The 19,290-nt window shown below is 39.0% G+C and overlaps 1 long non-coding RNA gene across 2 annotated transcripts in view; it reads right to left on the bottom strand.

Annotated features, from left to right (window-relative positions):
* Positions 1 to 7,943: 7,943 nt before the first annotated feature.
* LOC125932806 (uncharacterized) overlaps positions 7,944 to 19,290 on the bottom strand; it is a 28,529-nt gene continuing 17,182 nt past the window's right edge. The window contains exons 4-6 of one of the 2 annotated variants that reach the window (XR_007460757.1): positions 17,620 to 17,757; positions 8,840 to 8,931; positions 7,944 to 8,452 (exon numbers count right to left, since the gene is read on the bottom strand). This is a non-coding gene — a long non-coding RNA (uncharacterized LOC125932806). The remainder of the gene's footprint in view (positions 8,453 to 8,839; positions 8,932 to 17,619; positions 17,758 to 19,290) is intronic. The other variant, XR_007460756.1, reaches the window with a different exon arrangement.

Here is a 19,290-nt window from a genome sequence, read left to right on the forward strand (position 1 = left end):
TCTCTCTCGAAATAAATAAATAAACTTAAAAAAAAAAGGTGAGTAAGAATAGAAGAATTTAATAATACCGTCAATAAACTTGATTTAATAGTATATGTAGTGGGGCACAGAAGTTGGTTTGTACCAGCTTTGGAGAGTCAATTGTGAGTATCTCTACCCATTTCCATATTGAGTGATGTCGTGTTGGTAGCTAGAAACAGGCCGTGGTGGTCATATATACACCATGGAAATGGCAAATGCCACAGATGCTACAAATCATCATATCCAGAGAGTTTGCTGTTACCAGCACACCACTGGGTCTGCACATGAAAATTTACACTTAAATAGAGAATACAGTTTTTCTCATATATACAGGGAGCATTTTGAAAAATTAATCATGCACTTGATCCAAAACTTTAACAGATTCTAAAACTGGAGGTTTTTACAAACTATATTTTTTTTTGATCACATATGCCAATGAAAGTTGAAATAAGTAATAAAAAAGCGCCGTGAATTACTACTGAAAATTTAGAAACACGTTTCTAATAAGTATTAGATCAAAAAGCACAATGAAAGGACTCAGAATCATCTAGAAAGCAAGGAAAGGGAGAACCATTCATTCAGAGTCTATGGGACAAAGCTCTACTCCAAAGAAATTTTATAGCCTTAAATGCATTGATTATTAAAGAAAGAGTAAGAAAGAGTTGCACGAAGAGCAGAAGAACTCACCTTAAGAAATTAGAAGGAATCACAAAATGAACCAAATAGCAATGAAAAGAGAACTAATAATAATAACTAATAAATATGTTAAATAAATAACTAATAAATAACTAATAAATAAATAATAACTAATAAATAATAACTAATAAATAATAACTAATAAAAATGAAACTAATAAAATAGAAAACATAGAACATAAAAGATTTTAAAAAAAACTACAAATGGACTCTTTGAAGGGAAAAAATAAGGTTTTCATCAGGATCTTGAATTTAAAAAAACAAGACAGCAAAAATAGAACAATATTAGAATTAAGAAAAGAAATATAGCCACAGATGTGGGAGAAATTAAGATAATCTATAAGACAATGAAACTAAGGAAACACATTTGAAAATGCTTTTCTTGTAAAACACTAATTCTTTAAACATCTAAGAAGAAAAGGAAAATTCGAATATTCCAATCACCCTAAAATTGGAAAAGAGATGAAAATTCCACCATTTAAAAAAGTACAAGACCATCTGGGTTTATAACTATGTTTTAGCCACCTTTTAAAGAACAGATACATATTTATTTAATATATTCCATTCCTGGGAAGAACATGAAAATGTCTCCAGTTAACTTTTGGAAGATAAAATTATTCTAATACCAAACCTGATAACTAAAATTTTAAAAAAAGAAGAGAGGAATAGAAAGAAAACTTTTTTCTAGACGTTAGCTCCATAAGGACAGAGATGTTTACACTTAAATACTGTAACCTCAGCACCCAGACTAACGCATGACATAAAGCAGGTGTTCACTAAACACCTTTTGAATGAATAACAGACCAGTTTTCCTCACAGATAAAGATGCCCAAACTAAAAACAAGTGTTAGCAAACAGAATCTGACAACAAATCAAAATATTTATAGCATACTAACAGATGCTGAAAAGACATTTGATACCCTAATGTCATAAAGCATTTTAATTAAAATCAGACATTACAGAAGAAATGATATATAATACCAAGATTCTTAATTATTATCATGAAAGCTCTAGACAATTCAGCAAGTAAAAAAAGTAAAATAAGTATTGAAAAAGAAAAACAGAATAATATATTACTGTTGATGCATGCACCTATACCTAGAAAACCTAATGATCGTAGAGAAATTTCCATAGGCATCACTGAGTGAAAAAATCAAAATGTACTAACGTGGGAATAATATCTCATTTTCTAAAACAAAAGCAAAAAAAAATATTCAAAAGGGAGAGAGATAGTTAAACATGGAAAGATATATAGAATATTATTTTGGATTATCATGTATCAAAGAACTGAGTCAAGGAAGAAGAGCAGGAAGGAAAAGCCAGGTAACATTCAAATGCAAAAAAAATTTCATATGTATACACATATACACACTTATGCAAAATTATGTGTGTATATGAATGTCTGCAAAATTATATATACATGCATATATAAAACATACATAAAGAAATTAAACTTTCAATTTTATTAGCAGAATAGTTTTTAAACGACTCACTTTTTTAGTTTTAAGCAATTGTGCTGCTTCCAAGGAAGGTACAGAATGAAATAATTCAGAGGTTATGCTTCCCAACTGCAACTCAAGGGGGTGAGAGGCAGATTGAGAGCACAGAGCGTGAACTCCAACACCATCTCCTTCTAGGGCCCTAGCACCCACCCCTCCCCCCCAACACACACACACCTGCTTTGAGGCACCATCTTTCCAACTTTCCATAGGGAATGCCCTCCCACTGCCTGGTGATTTATTAGTCACAAGAGAAAATTAGCTAACCACAAGTGTGCTGGATACAGTTTCTCCACCAATGGGCCCCGTTAGAGGGTTGGTTCCACTGCTTTATGTTCCTGTTCAGTCAAATAACTGCATGGTTAAAATTTCTAATTGTCTCTTTTCCCGAAGCTTCTAATCCCTCTGTTTCACACTTATAAAACCAGGAGTAGGTGAGACCATCTTGAAGAGCCTTCATTCTAAAGCAGCAACCTTCCATCCCATTCATTTGACCCCGGCTTTCTGAAAAGGGTAGCTCAACAAACATTCAGATGGGTACCCATGATGTGTACTCCATACTTGAATGAATGGTTCAAATGTATTCAGCAATGCTAGAAAGGCTCAGTATATTTTACCTTATAAAGTAACAAAAATATGAGAGAACTTAAATCAACTTAATTCATTAAGATCAAAATAACATATTTAATCTTACATTTTTCTTACAAACTTTTGATATAAAATATGTTCATACAAGAAGTGAATTTTGTAGTCTTTATTACCTATCCTCTGATATTAGGTATATTTTGGATTCCACTGCAGTACCAAGATTATTGCTACATTTGTTTTCACCGTGGCATTATTTAAAAATCCCTGTTCACACAAGTCCATGGCAACAAAAGATAGAAGCACATCCATTTTATGTCTTGAGATATTTGGATATTCCTAAGTTGGACTAATTGAAAAGTATTAATTGTTTCATTATGAACAATCTTCTTTTTAGAGAAACTAAGGGCTTCAATTGTTCATCTCCAAGTTTGCAATAGTTCTTTGTCTTTTTAAAATTAATACATAACTTTGAAAACCACAAAATTATGCCCTTTTGATTAAAACTCTTTAAGCTATACTGGATTGATGACAGACTAATTTGTTTAGTAAAAATATTTAATTAACAATTAACATTCCATAGCACAATAACATCTGTCACCCTTAAGCAGCCTCCTGGAATCAAGAGAGGCCTATATGTAGATTACTGAGAAACTGAGTAGATCTGGAACCATTTGTTGGTAGTTAGCACATTACAGCAAAATAAAACTTACCACTGGCAGGCAAAATGTCTTTCTAGAGACAAACATAGCTGTATACTTACTTTTTAAGTTTAATTTCTCCTATTAATCTGAATCTGGCCCAATTCCTTGCAAAATAATATCCAAGTTGTTTCACAATAAAGATACATTTGTCCTTCCTCATATTAACAACCATCTAGTTGCACACTGAAATCACTCTTTCTAGTCCTCAAATTTCCTCTTTATCCCCCAAAGGGGAAACAGACATCTCAGTCCATCCTGACACAACACATTATTGTTAATATTTGATGAATACCCGGCTTTCCCCCGCTAGAGTATAAACTCTATGAAGTCAGAATCCTTGTAGGATCACCAATGTCATTGTTTCTTGAGCTTTGTATTGTTCCTGGAACATGGTAGGAAGTCAGCATTTGTGGGAACAAGAAGAGGGAGAATGGGAAGGGGAAGGAAGGAAAGAAGGAAGTCAGGAAGCAAGCAGGCATATAATAATAAATGATAGTTTATTGTTCAATAAGTGGTCATGATTATGATTGCTGTCACTATTCATATTTTATAGATGGAGTTGTAAGTCCATTTGCTTGCATTTACGAAGACTTCATTAGTCCTTCAGACATTTTGTTGGGGCTTAGCTACAATATAATCATATTTCCAGGCTAACATCTCTGAAAGAAATTTACTGTGGCTTCTGTTTTATTTCTAAGCTAAGTATAGGGTATTGACATTTTAAAACAAAGCAACAACAAAAAAGTCTTTCTGAAGATATTTGCACCAAGAACAGCAAGTTATAGTTTCATGAGGAAATGGATTTTCTATGAAATGCCAAATTCCATTAAATGGCTATTTCATAGAGTTCAGCAAAATAGTGTTTTTTTTTTAAGTTTACATGTTTAAATTTAGATCACTGAAAGTCCATTTCAAGAATGTTTTCTGAACACAGAAAGAGCATCTTCACTCAGTTGTGAAGAAGGCCAATTTTCTTCTACTTTACACTTTCACTCACCATTTTGCTCTTCTGAGCTAGAAAAGCAAACGATGACACTCTGTTAGCCTCTAAAGTCTCTATTAGTGTCCACATAATCATCCCTAGAGTACTATTTTAGCACTTTGCAGAGAAGTTATCAGATTCAAAAAACATGGCTATTTGTCAGTTTCCTCTTTTCTCTGTATCAAGTTGAATTTCCCCCTCCCCTGTCTTTCTCACCTGGAATGTGTTCTCAGTGTTTGAAATCATTTTAAACTAAAAAAGTAATTCTCCATCTTTGTTGGTTCTATCCGAAAAAAAGGAAACGAGGTGTCATTAACGTCCACACTGTCCTATCCCTCACCCATGGCAGACATCAATAATTGATTACGGCAAACCCAGAGCCTAGATTTGAACACAGAGTTCATATCAACATGGGCTTCCAGGCAGTCACCCGCAATTAATTAGACGATTTATGTGAGAAAAAGCTTGTTCTGCCGTCACTGGTCTAGAAACTACCTGAAAGCAGTTAGGGCAATTAGATACCCTGACATCCATTTCAGTTCTATTATTCATTCTCACCTACAAATCATTTTACCCCTCAAATTTAGGAGAGACAACACAAGCAATCTTTCATACTCTAGAACAGTAAAATTTCAACATTTGCCATTCTGTTTGTCAACAATCAAGTAAGAGAGTAGCAACTAGGTGTAAGTTTAAGTTGTAGTAGTTGTGTGTCCTAGGGAAAGACACCCCCATGTATCCTCTGTAAAGTTGAAATCAAACTCCATGATTGAATTACACTATCATTCCCCAACTGGCCTTTTAGTGGTCAAGATTGCAGTGGTCTCTATAGATCTATAAATCAAGAAAAAGTAAGTACATGAGAAGTCTGTAAGATGGATGTTATTGGAAATGTGGAGTAAAGTTGGTCTTGGGTGAAAAGGAATAGAAAGGAGATCTCAGGAAGAGAGGGAGAGAATATGGAACTAACCCTGCCCATTCAGGTTGACAAAACGTGAGACAAGAAAGGTATTAATGCTCCTGCAGAATGGAAGTCCCAGACTGTGAAAGAAGGTATGGCCACAGTCATCTAGTCAGAACCCACCATATTTTACCTCAAAAAGTGTGGTGTCTGTGGAACTTGGCATCTGGGTATTTTGTGCTATAGTCCATCTGAGTCATTTAATGGTACAGCATGTTTTTATAATTGAAGCTATGGAAGAGGGATATGTCCTGATTATGAAGTAAACTGGAGGAGGGATTGGGTAATTATCCGGGTCGATAATCTTCAGAGCCCAAACTCAAGAAATAATCACACATTGCCACCATTTTCCATGTGGAAGTGGCAAGAATGTACCTTTGGTTAATAGGTTAATATTTTTCATCAGGCAAAATGTTACCAAGTTAACATGTTTAAAATGATTACATGCTCTTTAAAAAAATGATCTTTATACAATAGAATATTTGGGTAGCAGAAACTAACTTCTATGTACATCTTTCTTTTATTCAATCCCCCCCCCCAAATCCATGATCAAAGCTGTTCTAAGAGCTGTAATACTAAAGTAAGGCATTGTTTTTCTTGTACAGGGGGATGGTCTTCCCAACCCAGTATCTATAGAAGGCATCATGTGAGTACTTTCCACAGCAATGGGAATAAGTCTGTCCACACCACTCACCTGGACCCCATTACAAGTATACCTGTTAGGTAGTATAATTTGAGGTCCCAGTCTTGTATTTTTTTTTTTTTTTTTTTTTTTTTTTGCAAAACTGGGAATTAAACATGTGAACTTGGTCTCAAATAAATGTCATTTGTTGGAATTCAATTGAGATACACTGTCTCTCCTATCCCTGTGGAAATAATAATCCAGCTTCCAGCTACTTTAATATTATGTAAAGTCCTAGTTAAATAACAAAAACAAAAACAAACAAACAAACAACAACAAAAACCACCTGCCCTGAGATCCACCCTGACTCCTCTCATGCAGGACCCTAGCTAATGCTAAAAGCGTAATATGATTTTTATGAAGAGGGGGATGTTCCTTGACATGAAATAAAACACGCTGTTATTAGAAGGAAACCAGAGGAGCTTATGAAGGTTCAAAATCTTCCCCATATTTTTCTGGTTTGCTAAATAGAGAACTGATGAATCACATGAATGGGTGTGCTCATGTTCCTCTCCCCAGCTCCAAGCTCCTCTCCTTTTGGGAGGGGGCGGCTTGAAATGTAGAGCACTCTCTCAGCCTGCTTTCAACCCTCTGGTCTCCCTTCAAAGCAGTAGAAGTCTAGAAACTGTTACGAATTTTCCCCTGATCTGACTGGAGACACAGTTTCAGGAGAGAAGAATCAAACAGCCTACATCAGTCAGAATTCCCCAGAGAAGAAGAATCACATATATGTAGGGATATATATACAGATAAGAGATAAGAGAGAGACAATAGGGTATATTTTATTTTTGTAAAATATAATATGTATTTAAATATTATATATTTAAATATTATATATTTTTAAATATATTTCCATATATATATTTTATAAATAAAGACATTTGTTTCAAGAAATTGGCTCATGCAATTGTGGGAGCTGGTAAGCCCAAAACTCCTAAGGCAGGCCAGTATGCTAGAAATTCAGGCAAGAGTTGCAGTCTTGAGTCCAAAATCTATAGGGAAGACTAGCAGGCTGGAAAGCACAGGCAGGATTTTTATGTTACAGTCTCAAGGCAAAATTCTTTCTTCTCCCCCAAACCTTAGTTTCTATACTTAAGATCTTCAACTGATTATGTGAGTACCACTCACATTATCAAGGGCTATCGCTTTCATCTCAAGTCAACTGTAATTGTAAATGTTAATAACATCTACAAAATACCTTCCTGACAATATCTAGACTAGTGTTTGATCCAACAACTAGGCACAATAGCCTAGCCACGTTGACAATTGAAATTAAGCATCATGCATCAGTCCTACTGGTGTGTCAAATTGTTGATCTTCCAGAAATTAATTCTTTACATATCATTCTACCAGGTTAATAAATATGTGATTTTTCTTGTTCTAAAATAAATTCAAGAAACGTCAAAATGATTGCTTCATAAATAACACAGACCCTTTAGAGGAGAAAATTGTGTTGCAAGCTTTAGAGTTGTTTAAAGATAAAAGAAAATCTCTAAAGCATTGCAAGGTCCTTAAATATAGGAATAAATTATAGGACTAAATGTAGAAATAAATTGGAATTTGAAAACATTCTAAGGTAGATGTCTGATACTGTTATCACTGCAGAAGTATACGACTTCTGGAACTGAAGCAACACAGTTAAAGCCAACACACACACAAGACATGCTATACCAGCAGGTTTTTCCCTTTTACAGGAAAGAGAAGTACAACCTTATAAAGAAGTTTACATTCTCTGTGATTGCTTTGGCTTCAGTAAATAAGATCGAGAAGAAAATGAAGGTGTTTCATAGTCACCAAAAATTCAACAATAGACAAAATGTGGAACTGATTTATTTTATGACACCATAAATTCAACATCCTATTGTTCTAAAAGTGCCTTTCATTTGTTCGTGAGTGTTGTTATTCAACATGATCACATGCCTGCTATGTCCCAGGTTCTCTGCTGGTTACTGGCGATGCAGTGTTTCCAGCATCATGGCAGTGATACACAGAAGGAATTGCTTGTGTTTATAAAATACATGTGAGGCAGAGAGATAACATTTTTTTTTTGTGCATAAATACATAAACATTGCCTGAATGGCTATACCATCACCTTCCAGATAGGTGCGTTGGCCAAGCTGGGTCAACAACATTTGTGTATGCTTAGTAACGTCCCTCTTTGAAGTATGTCTACCTCCCAACACACCCACCATGCTCCTGGATCCATCATTTTTCTTTCTTTTCTGGTCGCTTTGAGTTTTTCCTCAAAGTAGCACAGATCATCCCTTATTTGTTTGTATCTGTTTCTTGTTCATCATTATATCCCCTGTTCTTGGCACAATGCCTAGAAAAGGAAAGGAGATGAATAGTTATTTGTTGAGTGAATGAACGAATGGTAATTCACAGTTGTATGAAATCCAAAACCTGCCCTGAGTCAGGGGATGAGGAAAATATACCTTACTCCCTGACCAAACAGTCATCCCCAACCATAGGCTATCTACATTACTATCTTTGAAAAAGATACATCTTTGAGAGTAGAAAACCCATTAATGGACCCAAAACTATATAGTCAACTAATTTTTGACAAAGCAGGAAAGCATATCCAATGGAAAAAAAAGTCTCTTCAACAAATGGTGCTGGGAAAACTGGACAACAACATGCAAAAGAATGAAACTGGACCACTTTCTTACACCATACACAAAAACAAATTCAGAATGGATTAAAGACCTACATGTGAGACAGGAAACCATCAAAATCCTAGAGGAGAACACAGGCAGCAACCTCTTTGACACCAGCCATAGCAACTTCTTACTAGACATGTCTCTGGAGGCAAGGGAAACAAAAGCAAAAATAAACTATTGGAACTTCATCAAGATAAAAAGCTTCTGCACAGTGAAGGAAACAACTAAAAGGAAGCCTTAGGAATGACAGAAGATATTTGCAAATGATATATCTGATAAAGGGTTAGTATCCAAAATCTATAAAGACCTTATCAAACTTGACACCCAAGAAATAAATAATCCAGTTAAAAAATGGGCAAAAGACATGAATAGACACTTTTCCAAAGAAGACATCCAGATGGCCAACAGACATATGAAAAGATGCTCAACATCATTCATTATCAGGGAAATACAAATCAAAACCACAAAGAGATACCACCTCACACCAGTCAGAATAGCTAAAATTACCAACCCAGGAAACAATAGATTTTGGCAAGGATGAAGAGAAAGGGGAACCCTCTTACACTACTGGTGGGAATGCAAACTGGTGCAGCCACTCTGGAAAACAATATGAAGTTTTCTCAAAAAGTTAAAAATAGAACTACCCTCTAATCCAGCAATTGCACTACTAGGTATTTTCCCAAAGGATACAAAAATACTGTATCAAAGGGGCACATGCACCCCAAGGTTTATAGCAGCACTATCAACAATGGAAAATTATGTTAAGAGCCCAAATGTCCATTGACTGCTGAATGGATAAAGATGTGTTACTCAGCCATAAAAAAGAATGAAATCTTGCCATTTGCAATGATGTGGATGGAGCAAGACTAAGTGAAGTAGGTCAGAGAAAGACAAATACCATATGATTTCACTCATATGTGGAATTTAATAAACAAAACAGTTGAACATAGGGGAAAGAAAAAGAGAGAGAGAGAGAGAGGCAAACCATAAGAGAGACTCTTAACTATAGAGAACAAATGGAGGTTTGCTGGGGGGGGGGGGGGGGAACGGGGGGGGGGTGATGGGCTAAATGGGTGATATGTATTAAGGAAGGCATTTGTTGTGATGTGCACTGGGTGCTATGAATCACTAAATCCGACTCCCGAAACTAATATTACACTATATGTCAACTAACTAGAATTCAAATAAAAACTTGAAATACTAAAAAAAAGAAAAAAAAGAGACATCCATGAAGTACAAGAACAATGGGGACCCTCTCTTCACCTGAGAGAATTAAGCTCTAATGGCCTGAAGCATCTACTATGTCAGAAATTAACTTCTCTCTTATGCATCTAGAATGTTCTATGTCATCTTTAGGAAAACTGTGAAAATAGTCACCCAAATCATTTTCTGTGGTCAGTTGGGAAAGGCTGAGTGGAGGTATCCCCATGCCTGAGCGGCAAGCCTTCTATGCTGTGTAATTGCAATTATGCTGAGTCACTATAGATAATTACTCTTCATTATTGGCTAATTTCTTCTATTTCCTGGTATTCTGTTTAACCCTGCCCAGCTTAATTCTATATTGGTGGCAGGAACCTACACTTTAAGCCTGCCGTTTTAACTCCTCACTATTAGGGAACACTTCCTTTCTCAAGTCCTCTTTGTCCATTTCAGTACTGCATACTATGGGGAGCTAGGCATGGGGGGTTCCATGCTGCTGGTCCGGGTCATCATGCAGTTTCTGATATTTCTCGGTAGGCCACAGAACACAGTCAGTGCCAAGAATTTCAGGAGATTGGGGCGGGGAGCCTAGAACCCCACGGTGAAGTCTGTTGCAGAGCATACAGCACTAGGAGCTAATCCAGGGACAGCCAGAACACCAGGTGGAGGAGGGAGCGAGCAGGACTGAGCGTTCCCGTGCAGTGGAGGCCTGCTGGCCGGCTGACTCACCATCATTCTCCTGAGAAAAACAGGACTCCCTCTCCCTCTGCTTTGCTGCTCTTGGGAGGAGCCCAAACCCCAAGGCAGCTGGGACAAGAAGGTGAAAACAAGGCTTTTTGATCACTTTATATGAAGCCTTGATATAAGGAGACGAGAGCCTATTTCTTTCTATTTCCCTCAAACAAAATATGGCTCAGCAGTTTGCTTAATCAGAATACATCCTGGCTATTTTCTCGGCTATTTTACCACTTTAAGTCCGCCAACCACTCTTTTAAGACAGATGTGACAGGAACAGTACAACCTGTATGTCTCTTCAGGAACAATAAGTACAGAATTATTATAGATACAGGAGATGCACGCCTTTCATATATCCTTGTTTTGCTGCTGAATTTCTTTTTTTTTTTTTTTTAATTTTTTTTTTCAACGTTTTTTTATTTATTTTTGGGACAGAGAGAGACAGAGCATGAACGGGGGAGGGGCAGAGAGAGAGGGAGACACAGAATCGGAAACAGGCTCCAGGCTCCGAGCCATCAGCCCAGAGCCTGACGCGGGGCTCGAACTCACGGACCGCGAGATCGTGACCTGGCTGAAGCCGGACGCTTAACCGACTGCGCCACCCAGGCGCCCCTACTGCTGAATTTCTAAAGTTCAGATCCTTATCTAAAATTTCCAGTAGTATATATAACAGCCTAGGGGCACCTGGGTCGCTCTGTTGGTTAAGCGTCTGCCTCTTGATTTCAGCTCAGGTCACTATCGATCTCATGGTCATGAGATCGAGCCCACCAGGGGGCCCCATACACAAAACCTGTTTGGGGTTCTCTCTCTCTGCCCCTCCCTGACTCATGTGCGCGCTCTCTTTCTCTCTCTCAAAATAAAGAAATAAACATTTAAAAATAAAATAAAGCAAAATTGTTCTCTAATACCACTTGGGGGCTAAGTGATACTGGTAAATAAAATAAGTCATTCAATTAGGTTTTTCTTTGTGTCTGAAAGATGTTTGCTATCATTTAATAGGTTTAGAAATAAAAGATCAGCCCTACACAGACTGCTCCCCTCCTCAAAGATCTAAGTCAGCTGTGGATGTGTTGACCAGACCAAGAAGGTCCCCATTTGGGGTAAGTCACTGAGGAAAATGAGATGAAGCATACTTCCATGCTTCTTGATGGTTTTTTCTCTTCAGAGAAACTGTTGGAATAATAGTCTATGTGGTCATCCAAACACTGTACTTATGAAACATGAATATATAACAGCAATAAAAGCAAATACAGTTGATCTTTGAACAGCATGGGTTTGAACTGCACAGACCCACTTAAGTGTGGATTCTTTGACTAAAAATGAATTTCTCTTCCAAATGGTTTCCTTAATAACGATTTCTTTTCTCTAGATTACTTTATTGTAATAATATAGTATAGAATACCTTCAACCTACAAAATATGTGTTCGTTGACTGTTGATATTATCGGTAAGGCTTCCTGTCACAGTAGGCTATTAGTAGTTACGTTTTGGGGGAGTTAAGGTTATACATGAATTTCTGGCTGCATGGGGCTCCAAACGCTCATGTTGTTCAAGGGTCAGTCTACCAGACCACTTACTGTGAGCAAGCAGGTACCATAAACCTTTTACATATATCATATCATGGAGTTCTGATAAAAACCCCATGGAAGGGATGCCCCTATTCATCTCATTTCACATATTAGGAAACTAAGGCACTGAGAGATAAGTAAGCTTCAGTCACACAATAAGTACGTTGGAAAGATATTGGAATAAAAAGAGTTGGGAGAGAATACTACCTCTGGTCACCAAATTTTGTTTCCATCACCACTTAATTAAAATTTGGCTCAGGAAAGTGTTCATATTCTCAACAAAAGAAGAAAACCAAAAACCTCCTTGCCTTAGGCCAGGCCTGCCCTCCTAGCTATTAGCAGCTTGCATGTTACAATAGACATGCATCCTCCTGCTGACAAAGTTAAACTGAGGTTCGTTCTCACTAAATATTCATGCTGTGGGTAAAGAGAACTGCTCTCTGTGTATGTGGACTGTGTTATCAGGGGCGATTTCATATTCTTTCTCTTTCTGCATCAGAAGCAGAATAATGGAGACTTCTAAAATCCCCAAGTCCCCAGAATGGTCATTCTAGCCATTATCATCTCCCTGCCCAAAAACTTAGTAAGAGACCAGGTCTCTGGTTTATTCAAACAACCAGAGAGTTCCTTGGTATAGCGCTTCATGCTCTGGCTACCCTGTGCTTAGAAAGGATGCTTCCTTACTGGGACCTCGTCCCTATACATTTAAAAAGGACAACTTATTATTACTTTTTTAATGTTTATTTTATTTTTCAGAGACAGAGAGAGAGAACAAGCAGCGGAGGGGCAAAGAGAGAGGGAGACAGAGGATCCGAAGCAGGCTCTGCGCTGACTGCAGAGAACCTGATGCAGGGTTCAAACTCGTGAACCCTGAGATCATGACCTGAGTCAAAGTCGGTCGCTTAACTGACTGAGCAACCCAGGCGCCCCTAAGAAGGGCAATTTATTTTTTATTTTTTAAATAGTTCTTTTTTTTAACATTTATTTATTTTTGAGACAGAGAGAGACAGAGCATGAACAGGGGAGGGGCAGAGAGAGAGGGAGACACAGAATCTGAAACAGGCTCCGGGCACTGAGCTGTCAGCACAGAGCCTGACGCAGGGCTCGAACTCACGGACCGTAAGATCATGACCTGAGTCGAAGTCGGACGCTCAACCAACTGAGCCACCCAGGCGCCCCAAGAAGAGCAATTTAGAAAGAGCAGTAGTTTTATTTTTATTTAAAAAAATTTTTTTAATGTTCTTTTTGAGAGAAAGAGACAGAGCGTGAGGGATAGGGACAGAGAGAGAGGGAGACACAGAATCAGAAGCAGGCTCCAGGCTCTGAGCCATCAGCACAGAGCCTAATGTGGGGCTCAAACTCACGAACCTTGAGATCATGACCTGAGCTGCAGTTGAATGCTCAACTGACTGAGCCACCCAGGCGCCCCTAGAAAAAGCAGTAGTTTTATTTTATTTTATTTTTTTTTTTATTTTTTTAACGTTTATTTATTTTTGAGACAGAGAGAGAGCATGAACGGGGGAGGGTCAGAGAGAGAGGGAGACACAGAATCTGAAACAGGCTCCAGGCTCTGAGCTGTCAGCACAGAGCCCGACGCAGGGCTCCCGACGCGGGGCTCAAACTCACGGACCGCGAGATCATGACCTGAGCCGAAGTCGGCCACCTAACCGACTGAGCCACCCAGGCGCCCCAAAAGCAGTTTTAAAATATAGTTACTGCTGCCCTCACTAGTACTTGTGCAACTGTCTTGTACATTTTAAGTGAGCCTTTTTTAACCTAAACCAATTATACAGACCATGGTCTCCAAAATAATATTTGCCACATTTGGGACGCCTAGATGGCTCAATTGGTTAAGCAACTCGCTGTCGAGAGTTTGAGCCCTGCATCCAGCTCTGTGCTGACAGCCCAGAGCCTGGAGCCTGCTTTGGATCCTGTGTCTCCCTCTCTTTCTGGCCCTCCCCTACTCACGCTCTCTCTCTCTCTCTTTCTCTCAAAAATGAAATAAACATAAAAAAATTTTAAATTCAAAATATTTGCCATATTTTAAATACTAGGCAAATTCAAGGTAACAAATGGCCTCAGGTTCCACTAGGTACAACAAGGAAATTTTATAGCTCCTTAGCTTGTGTTTTAGTTCCTGATGTTGCTCCCCAAATGATGAAGCTAATTTAATTAAGGATCTGTTAAAGTAACGACCCATTTAGTGCTGGAAATGGGAAACAACACACATCATTTCTCCCCCTCCCCCCATCCCTATCTGCCCTTGAACCTAGGGGATATGACCATCTCATAGACAATGCCCTGTGGGCTTAAGAAATAGAACAGGTCAGAGAATTCTCAGACTAATCTTAAGTACATGGTTTATTATAGGGACCCACAGGTATAAGTCTGAGCGGACACATTACAGAGAAAAGTCAGGATGATTAGAGGCTTCACAATGCAATAAAACCTATAATCAATGACAGCTAACTTTGAATACTCATCTTGTGCCAGGCTCCTTTCTAAATGCTGTGTATGTTTTTGTTCATTTAGTCTTCATAGGCAAATGATGGAATTGGTACTATTCTTATCATCCACATTTTACATATGAGAACACTGACGGACAGAAAAGTTAAGTAACTTTCCAAGGTCACACAGCTAGTTGGAGGCAGAGTCAAACATTTGGATCCAAGCATTCCAGCCTCAGGATCCTTGAACTTAGCCACTATATTTCAACTTCTTGTCAGAATAGAAGTTTAACGTTGACTGTCCTCTTCTTTGTGACCTCAGAGATGTAAAGAAAGGAACGGTCAAATCACCTGAGGGTTCATCGAGAGGGTGAATTTCAGAAAACCCTGTGTTTGAGTTTTCATTTGTTTTTGAAGGGAGACATCATTTTTTGATACTGGAAAAAAAGACTCCTTATCATAATTATCATAATGTTTGCCTAGCAGAGAACCTGTAGACACATATATGTGACCTTCCAGGGCAGGAGTAAACAACGGTTAAGGCCCCATTTGTACTTATAGCTATGACAGTTGAAGAAGCCAGTGAACTCCAAAAGCACCAACATAGGTCACAAATGATAGAAGCAGAGCAGCATACCTGGAGGGTGATGGGTTTCTGAGTCCATTTTATGCCACTACATCCAATCGGTATGGATTTGTTGATAGAACCATTCAGTTCCAACCTTTCAGTATTCCTGACATTTACTTAGACCCAAGAGGCAAAGAGGAAATTTCACTGTAGTCTACAAAGGCAATCAAGTCATTGGACCATCTCCATTGCAGAGTTTCAAACTAGCACATGCCATTTTTCTTTGGAGAGCTAGGATGATTCTGGAACTTTTAGAGCCTAGAATATAAACCAGAATATAAGGAGAGACCGAGCCTTATTTATCTTGCTCACTTACGTGTCACAGGTGCCTAGAAGCACGCCCAGCAGATAGCCGGCACTGAATGCACTGAGTGAAAGTTGGTCAGTGAATGAGTTGGGACAACAGACTTCTCTGAGTCTGGTTCCATTCCTGGTTTAAGGGAAATGGGTAGCACCCTTACACAAGTTTATTCTAGAATTCCTTCTGTAGGATTTGCAACTTGAAAACATGACAGAGAAGGGAAGTCTTTGCTCAAATGTATATACCCCTAAGACTATTTCAGCAGTCCCAGGATTGTAGAGTATAATACTGACATTTGATCACTGGTTGAAAGTAAAGACATCCACCCATCTTATATGAGAAAACATATGGGAGAGGTTAGCAGAGTGCCTGACTATAAGGAAGTGCCTAATAAATGGTTAGAAAGGGTCCAGTGGAAACATGCTGAATACTCCTTCATTCTGAGGTTCATTCTCATGTAATATTTCTACCATTAAAAGCACATGGACTAGTTGATTACCAATTTTTCTCTTAAACAGTCTGTTTGTGTCCCCTGCAGGTCATTGAAACTCTCAGAAAAGAATTCTGATATCTTCTAGCAATGTGCCAAGAGAGCCCTGGCAAGACTAGGACACATCACCACAGCACTGGGAGGTCGGTTGTGTTATGCTCATAAGGAGAATATGTTTCACTAAATGAAAGAATGTATGTGGTTTCCAGAAATACTTAGCTTGTTTCTAAGCCAGGGGTCCTCATTTCTGTTATTCTCAGGCTGCCTTTCCAAACAACTCTAATGAAAAGAGCTCTTGACTTTTCCATACCATGAGGATTCTGATCTAACGTGTTACTCTAATATCAACACATTCAGGAGCCTCTTGGTCTCTCCATCCCACTCAGGAATTTTGTTTCCTGTACTGAGAGAATCTGACTTAGTCACAGAAAATATCTGTGCTTATTTGGTGATTTGAGTCATAAAATATAAAAGACATGTGTTACAGATAAAAACATTTAATTAGCTTAAAACGATTATTGCGCACACTAGCAATGTGATCCTAGGAGGTAGACTGTTGGATTTCAGGAGTAAAGGAAGGGAAATGAGGCAAATATTTTTAAATTAATACAATGTACCAGAAGCTAGGTGCACTTCACTACTGGCTTTTACTGAGCTTAACAGGTGCCAAGCTCTATGCTACACCTTTATGCCCATGCTCTCTCATATAATCATCACACCTATTCTTTGATGTTGGTTAAATAGATCCCTCTTTTCCAAGTGGGGAAACCACAGTAGGAAAGGGATAACTTGCCCAAGGTTCCTTATCTAAGAAGTGGTGAATTCAGAACTTAAACCCTAAAATCTGGGTCCGAAATCTAAGATTTCCCATGCTACAATTTCACGTGCCCTACTATTGACTTAAGAAGATGGTAAAATCTTGACCCTTATAATTGGAAAGAGTAGGGGTAGAGGATACAAGTTTTACAACAACAGATATTATCACATAGGAGGACAACCGCATGGCCTCTCTCTACCCCTGAGATGGAAGACGCAGCCCCAATTCTCTGTCAAATGAGAAATAAGCTAGATCTTGACCTTGCTTGAACCAGAGATCAACAGGGTCTAACAGAACTCTGAAATCCCAGAGTCCCCGCTGACAATGATTTTGTTGTGTTTGTATCATGATCCAATTTCAGCTCAACGGGTCACATAAAGCAAGTTTTCCTCACTCACTCACCATCTTCTCCTAGCTCATGGCTTTTCCTCCAAAACCTTCTCTGGGTATTTTCATAAATAGGTTTCATAATCAGAAATATAAGGAGAATCACAGCAATGCCAATTCCACCCCCAGGACTGGTTCCTGAAGGCATGCTTTAGACCCTTCACTTGTTTTTCACAAGAGTAGAAATAACTGGGCTGTGCTAGGTCTATTTTTATGAAATTATTCTGAAGAACAGTCATTATGTTGGGAAGATTCTACCTTCTCCATCTCCATGGACTGTGGCTAAATGAGGACAGCGGTTTGTGAAAAAGCAGTCGAAAGCCTTTAGAACCACCGCATCGCATACAGTAGTTGGTTTCTTAACATGTTTCAGCGGGCATGGCCTGGAAGCCCAAACTAAAAAGAAAAATATCCATTGTTAGCTCTAATTTAATAACAATTCTTCTCTATAATTTCCGGGACTATGTGACGTGCTAAGGGAAAAAAAAAAATTCTTATAAACATAAATTTGCATCACAAAAGCAAATGTCATGATTATTAAAGATGGGATAGTCTGCCAGTTGCTGGAATTTTTTAAAGTTTATTTATTTATTTTGAGAGGGGGGTGGAGAAGGTAGAGAGAGAGGGAGGAAGAGGGAAAGGGAGAGGGAGAGAGAGAGAGAGAGAGAGAGAGAGAGACAGAATCCTCAGCAGGTTCCACGCTGTCAGCGCAGAGCCTGACACGGGGCTCAGACTCACAAACTGTGAGATCATGACCTGAGCCGAGATCAAGAGTCAGACGCTTAACCGACTGAGCCACTCAGGCTCTGCGGGATATTTGTTTATATGATGGGTCCCAGAGCACGGGGAGTGGGGGCTGCGGGGGGGTTGGGGGTGGACTTGTGCGGTACATGGTTTCCCCATTGAGATCTTCTGTCTAATCCTGCTCCTGCTGGTAGAATTCACTTTGTTTACATAAATGTCATCTCCAAACTGTGTGGATGAGACCAAGTGGTTTGTAAGGTTCTCCAGGAGCCTCAAACTCCAGAGGCTCCTTCTAATCCCTCTACCCCGTTCACACCCAGGCTTCTTCACCTCTTCCCCTTCCCACTGCAAACACCACCGGAAGCAGCAGTGATTGTGTGAACTGGTCTGGTCGTCTGACTCCAGGATGCTGATGGGGCCACTTACACCACAGGGCAGGATCATCATGCAGGGGAATGCACACTCAGGAGCGGAATGCACTTGGAAGTGGCTTTCCTTCCTGCTCTCAGGCTTGCAGCTGGAGGGGGAAGAGGACCCAGGGCTTGCTCTCTGCACTGCTCCGCCCCCTCTTCTCTGTCAACAGCCAAGCCGGAACCCACGCCTCCAGATGAAGCTTAGGCCATCTCAGGCACTGGGTTGGAAACAATCACATTTTTTCCCGTAGTCTCTCTCTCTTCTCTCTCTCCACTGTGTTCGATTCCCCTGCAGCTGGCAGGTGAAGGATTGGGTAACTAGCTCGGGGAAAATGAAACATTACGCTCATACGGTCCAGTTGGCTTTACTAGAGTTCCGTGGACTGAGACCTCAAGCTCAAAACCAACTGCCAAACATGTGGTTTTGGCCATTTACTTTCCATGTGTTCCATTTGGGTGTGCCTTCCCAGAGAATGTTCTAGGGGGGACACGACATGGGCTGGATAGGTGGGAGCCAGATGTTCTGAATTCCTTGGCTCTAACACTACTGTCACCAAGAATGGTGCAATTACCAATAAGATGATTTGGAGAAGACTCTAATTTGAGAAGCAGATATAAGCAATTTTATCAAAAGTTAGCCTACACCCTAATTAACAGAGTTTGCATAAAATGTAAGCTCTTTTTATTTTTATGTTTTTCATGTTTATTTTTTGAGAGAGAGAGAGAATGAGTGGGGGAAGGGTAGGGAGAGAGGGAGACACAGAATCTGAAG

Source organism: Panthera uncia, chromosome D2, assembly GCF_023721935.1.
Source record: "Panthera uncia isolate 11264 chromosome D2, Puncia_PCG_1.0, whole genome shotgun sequence".
NCBI classification, from domain to species: Eukaryota; Metazoa; Chordata; class Mammalia; order Carnivora; family Felidae; genus Panthera; species Panthera uncia.